We start from the raw sequence: 9,354 nt of genomic DNA on the forward strand, positions 1-9,354 counted from the left end.
AAAAAATAATAATGCATGAAAAAAAGTTAACTCGCATGTGCATATCCTTTTCAGGATCATTCATGATAAAATAGCATCCGCATCATATGCATATCATGCACATATCATCCTTGCATTGCAGACATGCTTGGGAGAGACTTCTCACTCTGGGTTTTGACTGAGACGGGATTGTTGATCATCGTCCGCACCGCAACCAGATTGAATCATCAAAGGAGTATGGATCAAGTCCAAGCTGAGTTGGCTGAGATGAGGGCAGAACATGGCCCAGTTCATGACGATGATGCAAGGAGTTGTTCAGGGGCAAGAGGAGCTGCGTGCCTTAGCCCAGAGACAGGAAGCTGTGATTCTGCCGCCCAGTCGTGCTTCACCAGAGAGGGTCCCTATCAATTATCAAATTACTGCTGTCACTATTCCCGTCAATAACTGTGTCGTGGGTGAAGATTTGAGGGGTATTATAATCAATGGACAACCTCTTGCTATAGAGACTGTTAATGTCAGAGCAACCCGTGCTCCGGTTCGCCATCCTGGCTCTTCAAATTCTTCAAGTTCTAAAAAGCCATCCTCTGGGGCACCCAGAAGGGGAGAGGGTGAAACAAACGTTGTGCACCGTCGGAGGAGCGTGAACAAAGGACAGCATCGGCAAGTTGCTGCTGTGACTATTCCAGCCACTCAAACTCAACAACAATAGAGAATACCAACTCAGCAATATCAGCATCAACAACATCGTCCTCAGCAGCAGGCTTACCGGCCTCCCAATGGTAATCAAGCCAGTACGAGTAATGAGAGGAAGAAGATCATTTTTTATCCGATCCCTATGTCCTATGCAGAGCTGTATCCCTCTTTGATAGAGCGGAACTTGATTACTCCCAGAGACCCGCCGGCTATACCCGTCAACCCTCGGTGGTGGTATAGGCCTGAACAGCATTGTGTGTATCATTCGGGTGCTCCTGGTCATGATGTGGATAGTTGTTTCCAGCTGAAGATGAAGGTTCAAGACCTTGTCAGATCAGGGATTCTGAGCTTCGAGGACTTAGGTCCCAGTGTTAATCAAGCTTGAAGACAACAAGCCCCGGGCCGGCGGTGGCTTTTCTTCTAAGATCTTCAACAAAGAGGGTTGTTCAAAAGCAGAAGCTGCTGATGCAAAGGATTCTGACATTTGTCATCCCTGGTAGGATCTATCGCAATTGGGTCACTGTGGGCGTTCCTACAGTCGTTCACAAGTCAGAGTAATAATCACTTTGTTTAAAAAACCCTTTTCCCATGCCAAAAGGAGAAGTGATGACATTGTTGGCAACATTTTGTGCAATGATATTTTCATTCAAATAAATTCATGTTAAAACATTTGTTTTTCCATTTGTTTTCCCTTTTCGCTTTTCGCATGAAATTGGTGATCACAAAAAACCTTAAAAACAAGAATAAAAGCAATCTTTTCATCTGCATAACGATTGTCTTGTTTGTTTTTCAAAAAGCTTTTCATCTCTAAATCATTATGCAGGGTGTTTCTTAAACCCATTGAACCTAATGATCAGACGTTATCTCCCAATTTTGAATTCCCTGTATTTGAAGCGGAAGAAGATGATGTTGAAAGGATTCCTGATGAGATTTCCCGGCTTCTTGAGCAAGAAAAGAAGATCACTCAGCTGCATCTCGAGAATCAGCAGAACAGCCAACTGGGGCACATAAAAATAAAAAAAATAAAAAAAAGAGGAGGGTGCAAAATCAAAAGAAATCCAAATCAAAAGGAAGAAAAAGAAAGAAAGAAACAAAAGAGAAATAGCACCCTCAAAGTCCCAAGTTGACTGATGCTGAATGGATTCAGAGTCACTACGACCAAGTGAATCCGATCGAAAGGAAGAGATTAACTGCCATGTGTCATGGTCAGTTATATCAGCGGAGAGTGACGAAAGCACGCTATAAGAAGGTCAAGCCTCGTGTGTTCCGAGGGACCCTGTGCTCAAGAAAGTCTTGTCTTTCGTACCCGATTCCAGGGGCAAGTGAACCCTAAGCTATGAACGCCCATAGGTTGTCAAGAGAGTCTTTTCAGGCGGTGCTCTGAGACTTACAGCAATGGATGAAGAAGTTCACTCGTCCTGTGAATTCCCGATGCAGTCAAGAAATACTTCGCAAAAAAACAAAAAAAGAACAAAAAGCTCGCTAAGTCGAACACCCCAAAGGGCAACTTAGGCAAAAAAGGAGCGTCTCGGTGGATTGAAAACCCGAAAGGGCGATCCAGGCAAAAGTTAGAGACATTGAAAAAAAAGAATTCGCATCCCGCTAGATTGAGCACCTCACACTGGGGCAATCTAGGCAAAAATTAGGGATTTGGCAAGTAACTGCATCTTGACAAGACTGTGTTCTATATCTGTCATCCGTCAGGAATCCTCGATGCGTCGTCGACTGAAGCTCTGAATACATCGAAATTCAGAATGGTAGAGTAAGGGTCATTATGTTCAATGTAGCCCTCTCCAATATATATCACCGATTTCAAACTTGTACAGATCTATGGAGTCTCGCCCTTTGCAGACTACCATTCCATCACATCAATTTGAGCTTTTATCCAATTATTTGTACTCTTATTTGTTTCAACTCAACAAACGTTTTGCATGTTTTAATTGATAAAGTATCATTGTTTTCAAAATAAACAAATTTTTCACAAAAAAATTGTTCTTAAACAAAGTGAACATTCACAATGATGGAAGGATACTTAGGAGATCCGCAGTGCTCTCCCGAGGGTGGTATGATTACCAACAGGTAAGACATTTGTTCGTATCTCGAGCATAACTGTATCTTTTTCCTGTCGAACCTCTTTTGGTTTCTCCTCAGTGAGGTTGCTCAGTGCAGTGTTAGTTGAAGTTGTTTAGCTTCATGTTCCCGGCAGTACAACATCCTTCCTCCAAGTCCCTGTTAGCCCTATTGTGGGGCATCTCTAGTAGAGGTTTGTTTGAGCCCTACCGTGGGGCATTCCCAGCAAGGTGGCTGTTGAAACACTTTTATGGGGCAGTTCCCAAGCAGAGTGTTTATTGAAGACTTCAACTTTCCTCTCTCCAGTAGAGCAGTCTTATACTCTCCCCGGCATAGGTGCTTGTCTTGGGAAGACTCGGTATTTCGTGGATTGACATCCAGTACTCCATCATGTCCTCAGATAGATCCCCAGCGGAGTTGTTGGCATGATGAGCTTTACCAGTGCCTATCTATCCTCATCAGAGATCTGGTTGCTTCATGGCATCTCTGATCTCCAGCACGAGTGGTCATGGCGCGTCCGCCTGTATGCTGAACTCTGTTCTCCGGTTGTGACCGACGATCCCTCCGGAAGCCTCTGGTGGCCTTCCTCCCCTGCAGGATGGTGTTGCTCCCTGATATCCCAGTCTCCAGTGGATTTTCTCGGCTCTCTGGTGACTTTGGTTTTCCCTCCGGAAGAGTGGTACTGGATGGTTGATTCCCGGACCTGTGTGTTGAGCACATTTGTTTGTCAGCATTCATCATACATTTTTAGGTATCATGCATACATGCATAATCATAGCATTCAGATACTCATGATGCAGCTGTTGTCGTGTATCTGTTGATGGTTGTCTCCTGCTATTTGTTGATACAGATCTCTCCAGTAGATCCTCCCTAACAGATTTGAGATCAGTGTCTCCTCAGCGAGCCTGAAGGTTACTGCCTTCCCAGTAGGGTTTGTGTTGATGGTTTTCCCTCAGTGAGATCCCCAAGCGGATCGGGTTCGGAGAAAATCATCCCCAGTAGAGATAAGAATGGGTTGCCTCCCCTAGCAGGGTAATCTCCAAGCAGTTCGGGTTCGATGGAGTGCATCCTCAGCAAGGTTTGTCTTTCCCCAGCAGGGTGGAAGTTGACGTGATTATAAGATCCTCAGCACAGTTCCTGGAGTTCCCCGGTGTTTGTCTCTGGAGGAGACGTGTGTTTATGCATTCATCATTTAGACAAGCATAGCATATTGCATCATTAGTGCATAGCATTTCCATGATCATGGGGCATTGTGTAAAACAAAAACTCATGCATCAACATTGCAAACATATCCATTAGCCCTAGGCCGTGGTGACCAGCCGAGTTTGGGTTGTTGGAAAGAGTTTTAGCATCGCACCATTGGATCGGTTTCAGAATTGGGTTCATCAGCATGGTTGAGAGGTTGGTGCTTTCCCAACAGGTGGCTCCTTAGTTGAGTGGGTATCCCCAGCAGTGTTACTCCCCGAAGTTGGCATCATTTTGCAAGCTTGGGTCCATTCCCTTAGCAGAATTGGGTGTGTCTGGTCTCTCCATGTAGAGTTTACCCCTTAAGCAGAAAGTGTCTACCATTTCCTTCTGCGCTCCCCACTGAGTTATATCCTCGTGGATGACGGTTGTTTCCGTTCCCTCCCTAACGGGATGGGTTTTCCCTATTGAGTTCTTTCCTCATTAGGATGAGTCCTGATTCAGTCTGCCTTTTTGGATCGATCCTAAACTGGCTTCCTGTTGGCTGTCGCCCGTGCTTCCCTGGGGCATAAATGAATAGTCGCTCATTAACCGGCACTCATTCATCTTATCCTCGGCAGAATTTGTGGCTTCTACCAACGAACCGGTAGTTGTAAGTCCTATCTTTGTGGTTTTCTACCTACTAACTGGTAGTTGTAAAATCCCACTTTCATCCCCTAGCAGAGGTAACCGTTGTGGTTCATTCTGATTGTTGGCGGATTTTGCGATCTTCTACCTACTACCCGGTAGTTGTAAATCCTTTTTTCTCGCTCGGTCTCTCAGCAGACTTGTTTGTGGCTTCTACCAACGAACCGGCAGTTGCAAGTCCTATCTTTGTGGTTTTCTACCTACTAACTGGTAGTTGTAAAATCCCACTTTCGTCCCCTAGCAGAGTTAACCCTTTGTGCTCATCCTGGTCGAGGACTGGTTACTTTTCTGTGGTTTTCTGCCTACAAACCGGTAGATGTAATCCCCTCTTTGTGGTATTGATAGTCTTGTCCCCTTTGGATACTTGCCTTGATCAAGCAGTATTGTCCCCATTGGGTCTTCCCCTTCTTCTTGGATACTTGCTCCGAGTAAGCAACTTTATCCTCTTTTGATTGGTCATCTTTTGCATACCTAGTCCGGTACCCTGATGCTTTTCTTTTCGATCGATTATTCATTTAACAACCTACAACCCGGTTATGGGTAATCTTCCATGCGAGTGTACTATCTGCATTTTGACGGCTACAGATAATATATCTCATGCACTCTTTGGTCAATCTTTCGATTGTTATCCCCAGCATAGGTCTTTGGCATGCGTGCCGGCTCACGTATCACTGTTTTGTTATCTTCACCGATGCTGATAGACTTGAAGAGTTTTCCGGTGTTCAGACCGAGGCGGTATCCAGACCGATGTGGCGTTCAGGCCAGTTTCCGATTCCAGATCGAAGAAGTTCTCAACAATCAGGACGAAGAACTTATGGTATTCAGACCAGTTTTCCGGTGTTCAGACCGAGGCGGTATCCAGACCGATGTGGCGTTCAGGCCAGCTTCCGATTCCAGATCGAAGAAGTTCTCAACAATCAGGACGAAGAACTTATGGTATTCAGACCAGCATTCCGGTGTTCAGACCGAGGCGGTATCCAAACCGATGTGGCGTTCAGGCCAGTTTCCGATTTCCAGATCGAAGAAGTTCTCAACAATCAGGACGAAGAACTTGTGGTGTCCAGACCAGTGTTCCCGGTATCCAGACCGAAGTGGCATTCAGGCCAGTTTTTCCGATTTCCAGATCGAAGAAGTTCTCAACAATCAGGACGAAGAACTTGTGGTGTCCAGACCAGTGTTCCCGGTATCCAGACCGAAGTGGCATTCAGGCCAGTTTTTCCGATTTCCAGATCGAAGAAGTTCTCAACAATCAGGACGAAGAACTTGTGGTGTCCAGACCAGTGTTCCCGGTATCCAGACCGAAGTGGCATTCAGGCCAGTTTTTCCGATTTCCAGATCGAAGAAGTTCTCAATAGTCAGGACGAAGAACTTGTGGCATTCAGGCCAGTTTTCCCGGTATCCAGACCGAAGTGGCATTCAGGCCAGTTCCCGGTATCCAGACCGAAGTGGCATTCAGGCCAGTTTTCCCGGTATCCAGATCAAAGTGGCATTCAGGCCAGTCTTTCCCGATTTTCAGATCGAAAAAGTTTCCGGTATCCAGACCGAAGTGGCATTCAGGCCAGTTGCCGTTTTCCAGATCGAGGTGGTGTTCAGACCAGACTTCCGGTGATTAGACCAACATTGATACTCTCATATTCCGATGCTTAGTGTTCAGACTAATGTGCGGCGTTCAGACCAAGGGTATTCCTGTGTTACTATTTATTTTGGTATCCAGGTCAACTTGCTGTTTCGGTACTCAGGCCGATTTTCACCATACCAGACGGATTCTTCTTTCGAGATTTGCTTCTTTGCCGATTCCGACATACGGATTCAGGATCAAAATCCGGGTCTTCTTAGTATTTAACCATCTCCCACTTTGATCATATGAAGAATACACTGCTTCATATTCTCTAGTTGAAGACGCTTAAATAGGGGCAGCTGTCATACCCAGATTTTGGCCCTGAATTTTTCTTCCCATCAATCACTCGTTTGCATTCTTTCTTCACTCACACTTCATCCTCAGTTTATTATCGGGGAACGGTTTGATTACAATGCTATTGAGTCCCAAACATAGGATTTTGCGGAGGGTAGCATGTTTTAAGGGTTGATCTGCATTTGAATCTTAAGGTTTCTGATATATTTTTCAAAATATGGATGGAGTGCTTTTCTAGTCAAGTTGCCACAAGTTTTGTTTGTTTTCATTTCGAGAATTGCTCAACTGGCAATTCCTCATACTTGGAGAATTTCTTCCGGATTCCTTTGTTAATTGTACTTAATTGCCCATTCTCCTTTAATGACCAGCACAGTCTGTGTGATGCATTGTTTTGTCTGAGAGAAGTGCCGCATCTTTAAGGAAAATGTACAATGCATTGCTGACCCAATATCCAGTCTAAACATCTGAACAATCCACATTCCATTTCATTTCTCCCTTCAACATTGTGATTTTTGAACCATGGTGTTCCTAGTTTCTCCTCATTGACAATTGGTTCACCTTTACGCATGCAGTATTCGAGTATTTTCTGTTGTTGTTATCATCTGCACAATTTTAGTGTTTCCCGTGAATTATTATGGTTATGACAGGATACGCAAGGACCTACCTTTTGAGTCACTGGAAGCCTTTACCATTGAGAATGTCCAGGAAGGATCCAAATAGCTTTGGACTCATTGTCTTGCATTATACATCATATCATTGACAACATGCTCACTTCTTTACTTTGAATACAAGAGCATTACTAATTTATGCCTAGGACATGTCACTGGATTGCCTCCAAAACCAAGTCAGTTTGCAATTCTTGTCCGAGGAATACCTTGGTCCTCCGAGGATTCATACTGCGAAGCCGTGAAGAAGTTTTTCACATATTACCACCCAACAACATATTTGTCACACCAAATAGTGTATAAGCGTGATGCTGTTGAGAAGATAAAGGTCAGAGGAGAGTGGGCAATGTTACTTTTGTGGGGGAACCAATAGTTCTAGGATTATTGCAAATGAAACGGATAGTATACATTCGAGAAGAGGCATACTTATTTTAAAAAAAAAAAAGTTTAACATGTGTGATCCAAGCAGATTTCCAAGTCACACTTCTTACAATTTCTGGTTCAGCAGTGATGTCTTCAAAACATGAAAATATAACGGTTACATTAATTTATGCGGTAGTTATACAGGCATACAGACGCAACACAAGACAACGCTAGAACCACCCACATGGCACTCATCAACAACTTCTGGATTCTCTCCATCCTTCTCCTCCTCATCGCTTCCCCACTCCTCCAAGTTGTTAGGTGTCAGTCAGATGAAGTTGCAGAGGATGCTGGTGAAGTTGAATGACATCGGAATTGTTGGTGATGAAACCGACGATGCTCAAGACTTTGGGGATGGAGGCTTTCCTTCTGCTCCGGGAGTTGATACCATCTGTGTCTTCCTTAAGAATATTGCAAGATTGGTAAAAGGTGGTGAAGAGGCAGAGCTGCTTGTTGGTCTAAAAAAAAAATGATGGGCAGTCAAGTTTGAATGTCATCGCTATTAAGGCTAGTTTCCCATACATATTTTCTGTCAGCAAGTTCTTGCAACCTGGACCGTTTGATCTTGTGGGCACCATTGTCTATGAGATGGACCAACACCCATACCAAAACACCTTCTTTAATGGAGCAATTGAAGTTGTTGAACCTGGTGTTTTATTCAGCATGGAATTTGCTCTTCTTTTTACTCTTGGAACTGCACTTCTTGTCCTGCTGGGGCTATGGATTAATGGTCAAATACAAAACCTTAAGGAACCAGAACTCCTCCAGCCGGAAGAACAACCGTGACAGTAAGAACAACCTGCAATAAAACATATCCAAAAAAAGGCCATTCAGTTTTGATTAAAGAAGGAATACAGCAGAAAGATATCATCTCTTGGAACACAATGTCAGCTGGTTATGCTAGGCATGGATTTGGCAGACAGGCTTTACCGGTGTTTGATTCAATGAAGATAGCAGGTTTTATACCTGACGAAATTACCATGGAAAATTCAGTCAGAAATACTCCATAGGCCTAATGCAGGCAAGAAGTTCAATTGCTAAGGATAATGTCACGTTGGCGTTCTTTCGGCTTGCAGTCATACTGGCATAACTGATACGGGAACTGAATATTTTATGCAATGAACCATGCAGCCACCAAGTCTTTCTACCTGTTACAATTCCCCTGTTAGTACATAATACAAGATGAAATATGTAGCATGCTTAACCAGGCCATCTTAATGCATAGATAAAACAGTTTAGGAACAGAGCACCTAACCACCTGCATTACAAGCAAGTACTCAATAGAGCAGTGGTCTCATGATTTCTGCAGTGAGTAACAACCTATGGAAGTTACAAGAACATTACCACATTGCTACTTAAATTGTCATGACAACATCATCAGAACAACAGTTGGCATCACAAATTGAATAACTTTGTTCTCTGCGAAACATGGCAACTCATGACCAAGAGGTTGGCCACATGATGAAGCAAAAGCCAAGGCATGCATCCAAAACCAAGTTCAGACCAATACTCTGAATTCACTGCAGTAAAAGCAAAATGGCAACAGTAAAATTTCAAGAGGAATTCCCAATTTGGTATCCAGACAAAATAGAGGGAAAAAGCTTGAGTGCAATTTACCGGTTCTGGTTTAGCATCAAGTAAGGCCAATCCTGACTGAGCACATGAAAAGGGGATTTGACAGAGACCTCTTTTGATCTCCAAACCCTAATTTGCAAACATAAATAGAGAGAAAGAGGAATC

General features: G+C 43.8%; 1 pseudogene; it reads left to right on the forward strand.

The window, feature by feature from the left end:
* Nucleotides 1-7,798: 7,798 nt before the first annotated feature.
* On the forward strand, nucleotides 7,799-8,400 carry LOC127121905 (translocon-associated protein subunit alpha-like; annotated as a pseudogene).
* Nucleotides 8,401-9,354: the final 954 nt, after the last annotated feature.

The sequence above is a fragment of the Lathyrus oleraceus genome, chromosome 2, assembly GCF_024323335.1.
Source record: "Lathyrus oleraceus cultivar Zhongwan6 chromosome 2, CAAS_Psat_ZW6_1.0, whole genome shotgun sequence".
In the NCBI taxonomy this organism is placed as follows: Eukaryota; Viridiplantae; Streptophyta; class Magnoliopsida; order Fabales; family Fabaceae; genus Lathyrus; species Lathyrus oleraceus.